General features: G+C 39.4%; 1 long non-coding RNA gene across 1 annotated transcript; it reads left to right on the forward strand.

Moving 5' to 3' along the window:
* The first annotated feature begins 862 nt into the window (after positions 1-862).
* LOC309509045 lies at positions 863-18,031 on the forward strand. The gene is made up of 3 exons (XR_014209782.1): positions 863-895; positions 1,033-1,089; positions 17,235-18,031. It is a non-coding gene; the product is annotated as an uncharacterized lncRNA (long non-coding RNA).
* The last annotated feature ends 398 nt before the right edge of the window (positions 18,032-18,429 follow it).

The raw sequence follows: 18,429 nt of genomic DNA on the forward strand, positions 1-18,429 counted from the left end.
TTGTTCACACCTGGGGGAGCAGCAGAGCAAGGGGAAAGCCCTTCTGCCTGAATAAAACTACCTGTCAATCACTCCCATTGTCTGCACTGAGCGTGTTAGATACATGATGCACATTTAAAAGAGGCAGAGAAGGAAAACCTCTGTTCATAACAAAATATTGTTAACACACTCTGATGAAAACACATAATCAGTGTTCTGCAATATTTAAGATGAACAAAGCAATATACAGTAGATGTAGCAATCACAAAGTAGGTTACAATTTATTTGAATGTTAGTTAGTTACAGTACATTGTACTTACTCAAATAAGTACTGAGTAATATTGATTCATTACATGTACTTACCATAGAGTTAAGGTCCTTGCACACTCAGTCCGAAATTTTCGAATGTGTTTTTTCGTATTCGTCATTCGGTGGCTCTGAATGGTCAAAGCACCTCTCAAAATGCTTGCCACGGATGTGAAAAACGCAGAAAATCTAACCTGATCAGAATATTTTAATGACAGGCGAAAGTTTCGGAGGCAGTGTGTAAACGGAAAGTGAGGTTTTTTTGTTTTTTTACCTGCGAAAAATTCGGACTAGAATTCCGGACTCAGTGTGCAAGGACCTTTACAGTTAGGTTTGGTTTGTGTGTGTAAACATTACAAACAAATAGTCTCAAATTCTTATGAAATCACACTGTATATAGTCACCATGTCTGTCAAGCTCCAAAAACCACCATAAAAGCACTTGTACGCTGTACATCTCAAGTCTAATTTCAAGAGGTCATACGATAGCTTTGTGCAAGGAACAGGTCTCTACTATCAGCCATGGCCACTTTTGCATGGAATACTGTTGTATGAAAATTCTCCTTTTGTTTCCACAGGAAAAATACAACAGGTTTTGGAAGAACATGAGGGTGAGTAAATTTTTTTTTTTGGGTGAACTATAAATGCAATTTAGCAAGAGACGAAGTCTTGGCCGTTAGTTTTGTTGGGCATTTGTTGAGTGTGTGTGTGTTGTGTGTGTGTGTGCAGCATGTGTGTGTGCCTATAGGGCTAGAGCCACAAGACTACTGAGAGGGGAGGACAAGGTCTTGGAGGGAAGCACAGGGTGAGAGATGACTCAATCAGCCAAAAGCACCTGCTCCTGCTACTACTCAACACGCAGGCCTATTAATACAACCACACACACACAACTCAAATAATCCCACTTTCTTCAGCTAGGTTCCTTTTCAGGCTGTCATATTAAATCACATCTCAACAACAAAATATCAAATATATTATTATTATAATTTTTTTGTTTGTTTGTTTGTTTGTTTGTTTTGTTGAGATTTTGGATCATGTAGTCCTTTCAGCATTTTGTAGGGTCACAATTTAATTTGACTCTGTGATTTCAGTTTTAAGACCTATTCACACTGAGATCTACTACACTACACTCTAAGATAAAAAGGATCAATGGGGTTCTATATGGATTCTTGATTCAATTTTAAAGAACACTTTATGCTAAAAATATTCTATATAAGAATAAATGTCTTAAAGGGATGATTCAGGATTTAGCATTAAGCTTTGTATTAGTAGAAAACCTGTAGTATTTTCGAATTACCGTGCTTTCCACCGTCATATCCCCCTGAGATGAGAGATTTATGTATTTTTTGTCTGGAAAAAATCCTCCGATGTTTGTTTCAATCTTACTGAATTCATTCCGATTGGTGAATTTAAATGTAGTGTTTACATGAACGCTAAACAAGTGATCGGTTGATGTGCGTTTTAACATTGCTAAGAAAATTCCCGCTCCTCCGTGAGAGATACGAGACCTGTGCGTCTCAGTAATCACGCCACCGGCCTCGCGCCGTTCTTCCGCGGCCCTCAGTGTCGTCCTGCTCGCCACAGTAAACATATAATGAATGGCGACTGTAGAACGCAAAAGCCGAATCCCGGACGTTTTGGGCGATCTCGAAATCCCGGGGAAACTCGTCACGGAGACTCACTAGTAGCCTAGCCTTGTTGTTTTCAACTGCGCTCTCTTACCGGTAGGCGTGGCTTGGGAGTGGCCTCCAAGGGCAGCGAAGCAAGTGCATTCTGGGAGTTGTTGTCTTTCATCCACATAAGCCAAAAATACATTTTCTGGCTTTTCTCAGTCTAGAAAGCTCAAAATTCAAAAATAATTTCACATTTCTTCTACATAAATGACCTATTTTAAATGCACATTCATCTTTCCAGAGGTGAAGTGTCCCTTTAAATTACTTTATAATACTTTCACGTTTAACAGGTTATTTATTTATTTCTCTGTATGTTTGTTTACATGGTGTTTAATTCATAAAATTTAATAAACTTTTTTTTTTTTTTTTATGAAAATAAAATTACACTAAATAAAGTTATCCCATGATGGGAACCCCTAAACGGTTCTATTTATGAAACCCTTTATAGAGCCTTTTCTAATAAAGATAACGATAACAATAAAGATTTTGTTTTAAAAATAGTTCTGAATTTAAAAGAATAACAGAGTCCACACCACAAATATAACGATAACGGCACAGAAGAACAATATTGTTGGAATCACTTTTAGACACTTTTTTTTTTAATCAGTCATCAGCAGCAAATTATAAAAATCATTCTAAATGTAAAAGAATAGCAGTCCACACCACAACAATAATGATAGCGACACCATATCAATGGAATCACTTTCAGAACTTTATTTTTTCAGCTTATGAATGATAAACACATTGACAGCCAATCATAATCCATCCTTATTAAATCAAGCTCGACCGGAAAACGACAGAACTTTTTATAATAAACAGATTGATATTGTGCGCTAATATAGTTATCGTTATAGCTATCTTTATTTTTTTATATATAAAAAAGCATGAGTAATGTGTTTGATGGAATAATAAAATCACACTGTAGTCTGTATAATGCTGAAACTTAACATCAATATTGCTCCGGCTGGTTGTTTCCCTTTCCACAGTCAGCTGAGAACATCAACTGGCATTTTACTAAAGTGAAATGTCAAGGTCATTCAAATGTTCTTCTCTGTGAATCACTGATGTAGTCCCCCCTGCTGTAGGGTCAGAAACATCTGTTCTGTGTTTATCATAATCATCTAAATTAATTAGGGATTCAAACCATACCAATACAATACATATTTATTATTCTGCTACCACTGCATGGCTTTGAAATTTTTAATGAGATACAAGCTGGAAATGCACAAAAGCTTCATAAACGAGCTGGAAATTGTACTCTGGTGAACTGTGGAATTTTACTCTGGATTTGTAAATGCCATGAGATGTCAATCATTTAGAGCTGTGGGGTGTTCATTGAGAAAGCACATAGAGGCCAATGAATGTTGAGTGTATAACACTAGTTAATTCGGTGCATTACACTCTTTTGACATCAAGGAGTAGGCTGATTGTACCGCTTAGAATTTACACTTGGAGCAGGTACTTTTTACTAGTTACACTGACCGTAACTGTAAAAAAAATAGCCAAGATCATTTTCTTAAAGGAGTCATGACCTGTAATTTTCACTTTTCCACGAGAATCAATGTATGTTATGATTGCCTAACGATTATACACTGGCCGGGAAGCCGATATTTAAAAGTGAAGCGTTTGTTTACCCCTGGGTTCGTAAACCAGCCCACGTGCACGCGCACTCAAATACGAGATTTAAATTTTTGCCCCGACTTGACGTCAAGACGGGGCAGGATATACCATATATGGACACCGCAGACCTATGCTGCAGGAAGCCCGCCCTGCCCCTCTCCCCCTCATATTCAGTCGCGAAAGATGCAGAAACGTAGTGCACACGTGAGTTGCTCTGTTGTTGACTGCCAGAATCAACATGTAACTTAAATGTGTTTTCTCTCCCAAGAACGGACCAAGCTGTCAGGGACCAGTGGATTAAATTCATTTTTAATGACGCGGTTCCTACAACCCTTCCCACTGGCTTAACGTTAGGTGTCTGTGCTAATCATTTTACACCGGAATCGTTCACAAATTTGAATGTCTAAAAAACCACAACGTGAAACAAGGCAAAAACACCACATGATAGCAAACGTTGATCTCAATAACCACTGTAAGCTGATAAAAAAAAGTAGACTACATCTCCGTTAATCTACATTAAATAAAAGGTATAATGTATGTCTCAGTCAAAATGATTGTCTTTACCATTCAGAGACATCTTGATGTAGACGTCCTTCCATCAACTCTACATCTTCCCTTTCCAGCTCAGATTCAGAGTCTGGCTCGTGCATATACGGTTGAATTCCGTAGGTCGCGGCCAGGTCGGGTTCATTCACAATTTGATGTCATTTTGGAATGATATGCTGAAGTCACCTGCGGTGTCAACCCCCCTCCTTCCTGCCACCAATCAACGCGCCCCTCATTTGCATTATTAAAATGACCATCCACGACAGCCAAAATATCGCATCAGATCTCGCTAGACAATAATGCCTTCAGAAATAAGGGTCAGAGGAGCTCTGTGTTTATTTTTTTTCCACTTTTCTTTTGAAAGACTATAATAGAGCGTGGGTATCCAAGGTAATACTAGGTTATGACTCCTTTAATATACATAATTGCTTCCGCATTTAGCATCAGTGGCCAGCACAACTTTCGGTGCAGCACAGAATATGGAAATTATGAGAAAAAGTAAGCACAAAATAAAATCTTGAGGAATTGTTACACAACAGGACAAAGCAATATTGATAGGATCCACTTTTATGCTAAGATATTTAAAGCTTTTGGAACTCATTAACAAAGATGCGGTCACATTAGCGAAGGGTGAAGCAAACAGTGGGAGAATCCAAGGAGGAGACAATGGAGGTAGAAGCCAGGGAGGAGTTAGCAGGAGGTGCCAGGGCGGAATCCCCAGGCCGAATCCCATTACGTAAGCCCAAGGCAAAGTCGAGGGAAGGAGGAGCCATGGTGGAAACTTGGTAGATGGAACCAGAGGGACGACCGACTGAGACATGGCTGAAGGTGATGGAAACCCAGGCCCAAGAGACTTAGGCAGAGACATGGGGAAAAGCAGCTGAGGTGAAGCCAGGGCGTCGGAGGACTGAAGCGAAGCCGGAGGGAAGGAGGAGCCCTACAAAGCCAAAGGGGAGGAGAGACAAGTTAACGACGAAGGCCCGTAAGTCCATGGCGACGGCAGAGCGATGACTGACCAAGGTGGAGCCGGAGGGACGACGAAGCCCTGTAGAGACGACAGGTCAGTGGACCGAAGTGGAGTGATGGGGCTTGGAGGTTCTATGTGGAGCAAATGGGTTGACACTTCAGGGTCAAGCTGGCGAACTATCAGCCTGAGATGGATCCACAAAGTTAACAGGACAGGTCTCCACACCATCCCCTCGTACTCCACCAGTAATCCCTCTGGGACAGACGATGTTGCCTGGTCACGCACCTGGTCGGACTTACGGCTCGGGCTTCGGGAAGATATTGGACTCAGATTTCGGCACTGGCGCTGGCGTCTATGGTGGGCTCATGTTCGACGCCTGTTGGGACGGTGGCGGTGGGTGGCACAATGTGCACGGGCTAGATGGCTGCATTGTGATCCTCCTCCATCTCACTGATGGTAAACGGGGACTCACAATGGAACAGGACCCAATCCAATTTTGGAAGCTCCCATGAGGTCCATCTCTGGACAGGCACGTTCTTGTCTCCGAAAAAACATCGTCGTTGTAGTGGACCAGATTTTTTATTAAAGATTGAGTGCACATGAAGATGTGAATGGATAAATATTGTAGAATAAATACTGCAATATATCATAAAAAATAAGAATTGTCAATTTTGATTTCACTGTGACTTTAAGTGTGCCAATGTAAAGCCTTATATACGTAAACTGTTCCCTTTATTTACGTGATAAATAAACAAAGGAGCCCCTAAAGTGACATTTATAGAAAAAAAAAAAAAGAAAAAAAAGAAAAAAAACTTATGAGACTGTCGCTTGCAAAAGAAATTTGTCTAACGCACACAGGTTAAGTCTAGCCTTTTCCTGCAAATGTTACTTTTGGGGTTCCATAGAGCAGTGGTTTTCAATCCCACCTCTCTGGACATTTTGTGTAGCTCCCTTATCTGACAAACTTTCTGTTAACGAGCTGATGATCTGAGTTAGGTGTGTTAAATAAGGGAACAATACAAAATGTGGGGAGCGGTAGGTCACTAGGACAAGGATTGAAAACCACTGCCGTAGAAGGTTGGCAGTGATATGTTTCTTTCCATATAGAAAAACACTGTGGTTTTGTACAGAACATTTTTATCAGTGTATTGGCAGGGCTGGAAGATTGCCTTGTCTTGTTGATGTGGTATTTCCATATTAAACCTGGAGTTTAACCGAGGGCTTTGAAAACCTGCTTGCTCATGAGCTACTCGCAGTCCCATGGGATCTAAACAAGACATTTATTCGCTCTTAGACCTGCACGGTGCCCTGCTCGTTTTACCCTGTCACACTTCTTTCAGTGAGGGCAGCCGACTGTTAATTAAGAAAATGTTTACAGCTCTCTGCATTAATTATATGCTTGCTGCAGAAAGTCAATGAGATTCATGTTTAGCTTTTCTCTAAAGGTGAGTATTAATATTTTTTATACTGAGCTAATTGTTCAACTTTACATGTATTACCGTGATGAATGTAAAACACTAAAATGGGGTTGAAAGCTCCAATGAACACCATATTTTTGCATTTAATATATTGCTGTTAAATTTATATAGATTAGAATAAAAAAAAAAACATAAAGTAAATTTCACGATTTTGAAAATGATTTGATTGCATTCAATCTCAGTGAAATACAGTGGCCCAGTAGTGCACAACACAATGGAATTTAAAAAGCAAACATAAGTTCACAACACAACGAAATTAATCCACAACACAACGGAAAATGTACAACACAACGAAATTAATCCATAACACAACGGAAAATGTACAACACAACGAAATAAAGCCGCTACACAACGGAAATGCTCCCGACCACTAGAGGGCTCTCGGAGCGCGATAAAGTTAGTTTTCCATGCCACTGAGTCTAAAAAATTTAACAACACCACTATTCGTTTTAACAGTATGTAGTTAACCATTGTATAGCAACATTTATTAATTCAAAATCACCTACATGCATTATACTGTAGCTGCATATTTATACTCTAGAATGCTACCAGCGCATGATCCCTAAGGGAACGTCAGCCAATTCTTTCAAGTTGTTAAAATGTATAATTTGTATGATTTTGAAGTATATTTTATGTCGATATACAATGGTTACATACTGTAAAAACGTGTCGTGGTATTGATATATTAAGACTGCCGACTCTATAGAACAATGGCAAGGAAAACTAACTTTACCGCGCTCCGAGAGCCCTCTAGTGGTCGGGAGCATTTCCGTTGTGTTGCGGCTTTATTTCGTTGTGTTGTGGCTTATTTCCGTTGTGTTGTACATTTTCCGTTGTGTTGTGGCTCATTTCCGTTGTGTTGTGGATTCATTTCGTTGTGTTGTGCACTTATGTTTGCTTTTTAAATTTCGTTGTGTTGCGCACTACTGGGCCACTGTAGTGAAAGGCTGAAAGCTGAGATATTTTTCTTAACTAAAGCCGTTGCACACCTGCAAATCCTAAAATAATCCTCTGATCCTTGGCTAAAATCTGAAGTCTTTGATCATTAGTTTGACATGTTCACCGACAGCCGATTAATGACGTTGTGGTAAAATTTGACCTCCGGCGAATTTCTGGCGGTGACAGAAGATTTGACTCACAGTCCTAAAGTGTTGACTTGTCCTACGATGACTGTCAAATTGTCTTCGTTTTTCAAGACAAGCCATGACCAAAATTAACGTTAGAGATTTCTTTGTAGCCACCATTTCAATCCCGCGTGTAACGCAGCTCACATCCCCGAACGTGTCATTGATTGATTATGTAAAACTCTGGACACGTTTTCTTGCGTGAATCCGTTTTTAACGTGTCTTGACTGTCGTACAGTCTGACATTAATGACAACTGAGATCTTACAGTGTGACATGGCTTACAGCGAGGAATCATATTCGTACAGTCTGACAAGGAACAATCGTAAAGGACTATTATAAATTGCACAGTGTGCACCCGGCTTAAGAGAGAGCAGGGTAGGGATAATGGTAACTACCAACCATTATTGTTGTTTTCTTGTCTGATTTGGTCACAATATTATAAAACAAATTGATATCACAGTGCATTTTAAACCTCTGCTGTCTTTTGCTCTTAAAATATCTATAAAGTATATAAATTATTTCCGATGGAGAATCATCACAAGTTGTGTTTCATTCCTTTGTGAATGAGTATTTTTGAACCAATTGGTTGAGTCAGTGATTCAAAGATTCACTCATAAAGATGTATGAATCTGAAATGGCATACTCTCTGAGTAGGTACTTCTTTTGAAAAAGTAATCACTTCATGCCTGTTAAAAAAGTGTTCTATATAGCATGAATGTGTGCAGTATGAACTGAATCCAGACGCACTACATTCAACATGTTGTCATTGTTGCGCAACTAGCATCAGTTGCATAATTTCAGTGCTTTTCACGTGGCCTCATGGGATAGTAAGGTGTCCATTGGCACGCAATTTCAGAATCTCGCCGGTAGTATAATCTGGGAAGTATGTTTTCTCTGCAGGCTGGGCCTCAGGTAGAGGAATTGCCTGCTGTAGTGGTAACTAAATTGTCCACAGATGGTTTAAAGGACATTGGGAGCACTGTTATCTCGCCAGTTTATTTCTGTTTTCATTTAAGTGAGTTCAATCTTGGTTGTGACACAATCTTTTCTGCTGTTTCAGTACTATAGATGATGAACAAACCGAACATCTCATGTCATGTAAGCGCTAAGCACTGTGATTACTTGTTACCAACCCTAACAAGTGCACTCTGGGTAACCACAATTTACTGAAAGCAATTTGTGACAGTGCTAATAATAGAACTGTCAGCGGTGTAACCTGCTACCAAGGCTGCCACTCAAGTGCTAACATTGACACATGCGTAGAGAAATTACAGCCCATCTGCTTTTGAAGGATCTAGTTGTCTATATAAGTCAATAGCTATAGGTTATGTAAATGTACCAAGGGCCCCTTGTCACCTTCCTGATGATAACAGGTAACTAACATTGGGATAAACTGTTTTCGGGGGTTATTTGTGTCTAAAGAGGTGAGTGTCGTCCGGTTGTGATATAGTTGCTTGGAGTGATTGAGAAAAAAGTCACTTCACTCAGCAAGTGATGAAATCTGACATATGGCATCAAAGCGTCATTAAGACTACACCTGCTGGAGGAGGGTCGAGGTCTTGAAGGAGATTTTAGCAGGAGGGGAAGTGATTGCAGAATGAGGAAGGGCATGAAACAGCTTGGAGGCACCACTGTTGGGTAGATACAAAACAGAAATTGAGTTAATAGGGCTACACTGTAAGATTTTGTATGTAGATAAACAGCTAAGTGTTGAGGAGCACAGCATGTGAAGAGCTAGATTTGGAGGATCGATTGATCCGACTCTTTAGAGATTTCATTAGTGCAGACCTCATGTTATATTCAGCAGTAAGTGATTTGCAGTCTATTTTAGCCATGAGCCACCCTTTCAAAGGAAGAGACCTTCTGGCTGATATGTATAATGACCACTCACGGGGCGGTTTTATATACCAGAATTATAGACGCAAAATAAATAAAATAAAAATTGCACTTTGGCTAATGGTTGTACAGAAAACATGTATAGACGTGATAAGAATGTCTGCTTGTCGAAAAATGTCACATTTTCGAAAACACAAAAACACAGCAGAAGAAAGTTCTTTGGATATGGACCGGTTGGTTAGATATCTAACCAACTTCACAATATTACTATTATTATATATTTTTAATGATTTATACATTTTAAGATACATTACAAAACAGTGGGAGACAAAAAGACACTAAAATATGTAACAGTAAACAGATACACTGAAGTCCAACAAGAAACAAAAAAAACCCAAAAACAACAATAAACAAACAAAACAACAACAACAACAGAAACCTTACAAGTGCATTTCCAATACAATCCTGCATACAGTAAACCCAATTATATATTGACCAGACAATGCAGAAGTAGTGTCATCTAGGCTGGTGATTGGTGGTGATTGGTGGGCTTGGGGTCAGGGAATGGGGTCCGAAATCAAACTGGACAAGCTGGAGAGTTTGGACATGTTCACGAAGAGGTTGCCAAAGCTTGACAAAAATAGCGCTAGGTCGGCGAAGAGAGTACCTAATTTTTTCTAATTTCATGAAATGAAGATCTCTAACCCAGCGAGTGTGAGATGGAGGGTGAGGGCTCTTCCAATTCAATAGAATTAAGCGTCTAGCCAAAAGAATTAAAAAAGCTACAAAGTCTGAGAAATAAAAAGGCAAAGAATGGCCAGGCTGGAAAACCCCAAATAAACCAATAATTGGACAAAGTGGTATTTCTACAGAGGTTATGGCTGTCAATGAGACAAAAATATTCCAAAAGGAAGACAGGGCAGGGCAGGACCAGAATGTATGAACTAAAGTGGCTGAACCAGAATGACACTGATCACACTCCGGGTCAATAGAGCAGTTAATGCGAGCAAACCTGGTTTTGGACCAGTGTGCTCTATGAACCACCTTGCACTGTATGAGTCTGTGATGTGCACAAAGATAGGAGGAGTAAACCCTGTTCAAGACTGGTTTCGATGTCTCCCCGTTGATGTCAGTACCGATGTCTTGGGACCAGACAATGCATAGGTTATCAGAGGAAAAATGCAAATGAACAATTATATTCACTAATTTACAAACTGACCCTTTAGTACAAGGATCCACGCTCAGAATGGTGTCCAAATCTGAAGGGGGAGGCGCATTTGGAAAGTTAACCTTTTTTTTACGTTCGAAGTCTTGAATTTGTAAATATCTGGAAAAAAAAAGACTTTTGGGGATTTTAAACTGGGAGTTCAACTGATCAAAAGAAGCAAAAACACTATCAATATAAAGGTCTGCAATAGAAACCAATACAAGGTCTCTCCAGGATGCATATGCACAATCCAAAATGGAGGGATGAAACAAAGGGTTAGAATGTATTGGGGATAACAAGGGGGTATTAAATTTGATTGGAAAATGAAAATGAGATTCTTTAGAGTTCCACTGGTGGTTGCCAAATTTGACAGTACTTCGCCGTTATCACAATGCTGGAGAGATTGTGGGATGGTGGGGGACTATGTGCATATATTCTGGGAATGTCAAGTCAAGTCAAGTCAAGTTTATTTGTATAGCGCTTTTCACAATACAGATTGTATCAAAGCAGCTTCACAGTATTAAATTAAAATAATACAACAAAGTTTGTTTCAAGAGGAATTTATTGATTGATAAAATTAAATTAAATATCCCCAAAATATCCCCAACTGAGCAAGCCAAAGGCAACAGTGGCAAGGAACCGAAAAACTCCATCAAGTGACCTAATGGTGTCCTAAAACTCCATCAGGTGACCTAATGGAGAAAAAAAAACCTTGGGAGAACCCAGGCTCAGTCGGGGGCCAGTTCTCCTCTGGCATTTATGAGCTAGAGGCCGGATTGTAGTTTGAACTGTAGGATTATATGAATGCCTGGCTGAAGAGATGCGACTTTAATCTAGTTTTAAACTGGGAGAGCGAGTCTGAGCAACGAACAGTATCAGGAAGACTATTCCAGACTATTCCAAAATACAAGTGTATTGGACCAAAAAAACAAGGGGGTATGAGACCAAAATGCCGCAAAAATTGGGTCCAGATTTTAAGACTGGATATTTAATATACAGAATATTTAATTGGGGACATTGTATATGGGAGGCATAAAAGAGCTGCCAAGGGGGAGGACGTACACAATGCGTTCTCAATGTGGAGTCAGGATGGGGAATTGACGAAGTTGCTTGAATGGAACCAGTAAAGGGTGGAGCATATATTCGCTGCCCAATAGTACATAAAAAAATTAGGAAGAGCCAGGCCACCCAATTGTTTTGTCTTCTGCAGAATGCCTTTCCTGAGCTTTGGAGGGGTTTTTTTATTCCAGAGAAACTTTGCAACAAAAAATGGACTTTGGAATAAAAATAGGAATACACTGAAATAAAAAATAAAAAATAGGGAGCCTGCTCATCTTAATACAATTAACCCTACCAATCAGGGATATAGGAAGGAGAGACCAACGATTAAAATCCTGTACAAGACGATTAAGCAACAGGACAAAATTGTGATCAAATAGATCTGAAAAGCTTATTGTCACATTTACTGTATGCCCACATATCTAAAACTCTGAGAGGAATTTTTGAATGGCAGGGATGCTAATGGATAATCCAAGGCAGCCGTGTTGATGGGCATTAATTCACTTTTGCTCAGATTTAATTTATAGCCTGAAATTAGGCCAAAATCTTTTAGCAAATTCAGCACCAAGGGAATGGAGGTGCCAGGGTCGTACACATCTAACAGAAGATCATCTGCATATAAGGATAGCTTATGCGCCAACCCTCCCCTTTGTATGCCAACCATCGCACTAGATCTTAGAGCAATTGCCAAAGGCTCAATAGCTATTGCAAACAGCAGGGGGGAAAGTGGGCAGCCTTGTCTAGTCCCGCGACCAAGGGAGAAATACTCAGAGTAGTTATTGGTTGTTCATACATAGGCCAAGGGAGATATAAGAGCCTAATCCAAGCTATAAATTGGTCGGGAAAACCAAATTTCCTCAGTGTGTAAAACAATAGTGCCACTCGACTCTATCAAATGCCTTCTCAGGTACCATGTACCATGGAAATAACTAATTCTGGAGATTCATTCAAAGAAGAAGAGTAAAGAATATTCAAAAGGCATCTAATATTATTAAAAGAGTGTCTGTTTTTAATAAACCCTGTTTGGTCTGGAGAAATTATGGTCGGAAGTACCGTCTCCAGACGCCTCGCTAGGACTTTAGCTAATAATTTCACATCTGAACAAAGTAAGGATATGGGGCGATAATTACTACACTGAGAATGATCTTTATCTTTCTTGAGAATAAGAGAAATAATAGCCTGCCGTAAAGAGTGAGGGAGGATTAATTTTGTGAGATTTATCTTAATTTCATCTAAAGTAAGAGGGGCTACTAAATTTGAAGAGATATCAAGATCAATGCAAGGCACATTTATGGAACTGAAAAAGTTATTGAATTGAGCCTCTTCAGCTATGTTTTCCGAGGTATATAAGGAGGCGTAAAAGTTTCTGAACTTGTCATTAATAGTAAGTGGATAACCTGAAGACCCAATTGAGGTGGATATTTGAGTAATGAGGTGTGTGGCAGCAGACTGACGCAACTGATGGGCAAGAAATGTACTCGATTTATCACCGAATTCATAGTAATTGCAACGAGTCTAATGCAGAGCTTCAGTTGCCTCATTTGGAGCAAGTAGATCAAACTCTGTCTTCGCCGTGAGAAGCTTAACAAAGAGATCGGAGCTTGGAGAATTAACATAGTTAGACTGCAGGTCTGTCAAAGTATTAAAAAGATTAGCTCTCCTTTCATTCATCACTTTTCACTTGTAAGCTGAATATGAAATAATTTCTCCCCTTAAATAAGCCTTACATGCCTCCCAAATTGTCTTAGCTGAAACATCCGGAGTAATATCTGTGGAAATAAAAAGGTTGATCCGATCGATTATAACCGCTATAAAATCGGAATCATTGCGCATTAGGAATTAAAACGCCAAGGAGACCGGGACATTGAAAGGCCTGGTAAAGCCGGGTCATATGTAACAGCAGCATGGTCTGAAATAATAATAGTATTGTATATACTTGAGCTAGCCAATGGAAGCAATTTATTATCAACCAGAAAATAGTCAATGCGGGAGAAAGAACGATGAACGGGTGAAAAAAAAGAAAACTGTTTTGTGTTGGAGTTAAAAAAGCGCCACAAATCAGAAACCGCATATTGCTGCACAAAAGACTGCACACAGGGCCTAGATGAAGAGTGATCTAGAAAAGGATCTAAACAGCATTTAAGATCCCCACCCAGAATTATTTGATTGGAATGCAAATCGGGGAGAGAAAACTTTTGAAAAAAGCCTCATCATCCCAATTAGGACCACATACATTGGCCAAAATCAAGCAAATTCCATTGATCTGTCCTCTAATAATAATAAAACGCCCATAGGGGTCCGAGATGACCTCGGAGACAGAAAAAGGAACTGATTTATGTATGAGAATAGCAACCCCTCGAGACTTTCTCTGAAAACCAGAATGGTAGAGCTGGCCCACCCATCCCTTTCTAATTCTTAGATGATCTGCAGGCCTGAGGTTTGTTTCCTGGCTATGCTAGTATTCAAATGTTTCAAATAATTAAGAACTTTTTTCGCTTCACCGGAGAATTCAGTCCCTTAACGTTCAAACTGGTGAATTTCAGTGAACCACGAGGTGCCGCCTTGTTACTCATCGCAGACATGGATAGCTAATTCTATGAACATGACCAGTTTTCTGAGCTTGAACGTATTATGTCAGAACGAACCATTTAGAGCAAAAAATACACATCATAAAACTAGATGCCCGAGATTTCCATACTGTAAAAAAAATGAGATTGCAAGATCAAACAGAAGAGCCTTCATATTGAGCAAGTTTGGGGGAGAAAAAATAATACTTTGTCAAATTTGGCAAACAGACAAGATTCAAGTCCACAAGCCACACCGAATTTACAACGAGTCCAAGCTCTGGATGAAGTTGTTGGCTTCCAAAACAGAAGCCAGCCATTTCTTCTCACTGTTTGGAAGCATGATTCGCAGTCTAGCAGGGTAGAGAAGCGCAGGTTTGAGACCGCATTTGTACAGTGACGACATCCCATCTTTATACTCGGCTCGAAGTTTCAAAACCTCAGGGCAGTAATCCTCAAAGATACGTATCTTATGTCCTTCATACAGCAGCTCACCCTTTTTGCGAGATTTATGGATGACAAGGTCTTTCACTTGAAAGCGATGAAATCGTAGAATGACAGGTCGCGGTCTCTTCCCAGTCGCTGGTTTATGTGCGAGGCTACGATGAGCTCTGTCCAGCTCAGGCGGCGAGGTTAACACCTGAGATCCAAGGACATCCACCAGAATCTGGGGAAAAAATGTAGTTGGACGATTGACTCGGGTAAGCCCAGAATTCGAATATGTTGGCGCCGGCTGCGGCTCTCCAGGTCTGAGACTTCAGCCTTGAGCCACTCATTATCCTTCTGGAGCCTTGAACACATAGCTTCGACTTGCTCAAGCTGTTAACTAATTTCAGTAGTGCCACACTTGAGATTACCGATGCGAAGATCATGATCTGCCACAGTGGACTGAATGCTATCTAGCTTGATTGCCAAGCTTTCGAAAGATGCTTTGAGGTCCGCAGCGATCGAGGCTCTGAGATCGTTATGTAGAGCACTGATCTCGGCTAGCGTAATGCTAGCACCCGGTGTAGAGGCGCCTTCTCGGTCTTTATCAACCTGTTTGCTCTTTCCTTTGGACATTTCACAAGTGACTGAAGTCACGAAACAGTTAATAAACAAATGCTGCCAGATGCCAACGAAAACGCTGAGGTTTAAATTAGAACACATCTACTGCTCAGGCGCCATAACCGGAAACCCACTTTACAATATTATTAATTATATTATTATATTATAGTATATGTTAGTATATTTAAATGAACTTAGTTTATTTCAATTGCTAACAAACATCGTTCAATACTGAAGCCACATTTTCAGAATTCTTCACACATTCAGTGAAACTGTGAATCATTTTTCTTTTGGTAAATCGAGATGGCTTCAGAATGATTTTGTTTGGAAACATCAAGGAAGACACATTGTTGGGGAAAGAAGAGTGGCAGAGAGAGAGGGAGGACTGGAACCCTCACAGTACTGTGCATCCATCCATACATCTGTTCCATACAATTACCAAACTACTTGTCCTGTAGGGTCGTGGGGAGGCTGGAGTCTTTCCCAGCGTCTCGGTTCATAGGCAGGAAAACACCCTGGACAGATGGCCAGTCCATCACAGGATGAGACACACACATTCATATTCACGCTCACACCTGCGGGCAAACTTACAGTCTCCAAATCACATGTCCTGTACTGTCTTTGGATTGTGGGGGAAACCCAGAGGAAACCAACGTAAACACTGAAAGAACATACAAAATCCACACAGAAAGGCCTCCTGCTGTGTCTCCAATACACGTACGGGATTATACTAGACATGTATTTTTGCATGTAAAGATGCAATATATGTAAAGATATATAAAAAAACGAATTGCTTAATTTCTCATTAATTCTTTAAGTTGTAATACAGTCAGTAAAATGAAAAGATCTCATTCTTATCATATAATGAATATTTATGTGAAAAAGAAAAATTCAAACGTTAAAAATAAAAGTTCATCATTTATGTTATACTCCCTGTTGTTAGTGTTTTTAGGTCAGTGCATTATGAATTACGTATGTTTTTTGAATGAGAATTGTTGCCAGTGTTATGGTGGAACGAGCTTAGTTTGAGACATGAAGTGTTTTGTTGGTCTGAGTTAGTTTTGGAGGTGAGATTTACTGTTTGGCCAAGATCCATCTTGGTAATGCAGACTGTGAAGAGTTTTGAAAATGTGGCTTCAGTATTGAACAATGCTTGTTAGCAATTGAAAAAAAACTGTAATATGTTTTTTGAGTATTTGATGCCATTAACTAGAAAATTTGGCCAATCCAGAGATTATTTCATCCTCAAAAGTCGTCATTTTATCAACATACCTTGATAAGCGGACATTCTCACAAATATTTGCATTCAACTGTGCCACTTTTCCATTGTTTTTCTATGTAAACATGCACTAGATGGACTGATATGTTCGCATCTCGCGTCTTTCGCGCTCAGCTGCACTGAATTTCCATTATCTCCCCCTCAAACATGAGCTAGACGGACATGTTTGACCGTTGCGCTTGTGTCTTTTGCAGTGTCGCACACAGCGCAGTGTTCAAGTTACAGTTTTTTCAAATTGCCAAAACACTAAACCCCATTCTCTGAACCAAATTCTCAAAAGCCTAAGCCCATTTGTCAAATAAATCACTCTTTCTGCAAAACCTTAATCAAGTTCAGGCAGTTAGACACCATTTGCAAATCTTAAGCACTATTTTTTGCAAAACGCATTCTCTCTCACTTAAACACATTTCGCACTGTGAGGCACTTGTGTTGCAAAATGCTAAACACAAGTGGAAAAAGTTAAACAACTACAATAAAGTTGTCATCGTGTACACACAACGGCTCAACATTTTTCCCAATTGTTTCTAATGATGTGATCAAACCAACAGGTACGGATACCCTTCCCATAGGTGGATCTCGAACACGAGATGATGAAAGAGAACAACTGTACTAGCCAGCTCAGATGAATGTTGATACCAACAATAGAGGAGGAAGAGGATGAGGATGATGAAGAGCAAGGTGTGGAGTGTTGTCAAAACTGGATCCGGCACACCAGAGGTTGTTTTTCTTTGCCTAACAAGAAACAACATTGCTTGTGATGAGGACAAAGTCCTCAGGCTGGACCCAGCACAAAGACATAATGCTGAAGCAGAACGAATCTCTCACTGACCTTGATTTTGTAGCTGCACAACTTTTTTGAGTGTACAGAAACATGCTTTTCATTTAGAGTTTTCTTTGACCTTTTGGGCTTTTACATTTGGGCTATTGTATTGTATTTTTACAGTATGACAGCGGTTCAAACATTCAATACTACACAATATTCAATACAATACTATAATTGCAGTATACATACAGTATACAATATATTCACCTTGCTAAGTTGCGATTACTATACTTTTTTCGCCAAAAATTGCAAACTTTCTTTGCTGTGTACTATATATTGTATTATTTATTATTTATTTCTGTAACCACATGCTTTGGATGCTGCGTTCTCCATTTTTTTTTAAATGTAGTGTCTAATGAATGATCTGAAGAGTTTATATTGACTGGGTGTGTATGATTTGAAAGCATTATTTGATTTTGAGCACAGATAAAATGGTTTTGAGCCGATTGCTTGATTTTGCCAAAAAAGTCAAGGGTTTTGTGAATGTTGTTTGAAGATTTGGTTTTGTGATTAATGTTGTGAGAAAAGGGGTGAAGGGTGACGAAATGTGTCTTAGCAATTGTGAAAAACTTAAAGAAGTTCAACTTTTTAATAACAAATCTTTAGACCCTGCGTTTTCTTTTTATTACTATTTCTCTGTCCTGATGTGTATCACATTTTTGTATTCCACTGTGCTGCTTTTTTGGGGATATTTAATTTAATTTTATCAATCAATAAATTCCTCTTGAAACAAACTTTGTTGTATTATTTTAATTTAATACTGTGAAGCTGCTTTGATGCAATCTGTATTGTGAAAAGCGCTATACAAATAAACTTGACTTGACTTGACTTGACTTTTCTATTATTTTTCAATGTAAACATGGTAGACAGACATCTTTGACCGTTGCGCTTGTGCCTCGAATATTTTGCAGTGTTTTCCA

Source organism: Leuciscus leuciscus (assembly GCF_965113295.1).
Source record: "Leuciscus leuciscus genome assembly, chromosome: 11".
Taxonomy (NCBI): Eukaryota; Metazoa; Chordata; class Actinopteri; order Cypriniformes; family Leuciscidae; genus Leuciscus; species Leuciscus leuciscus.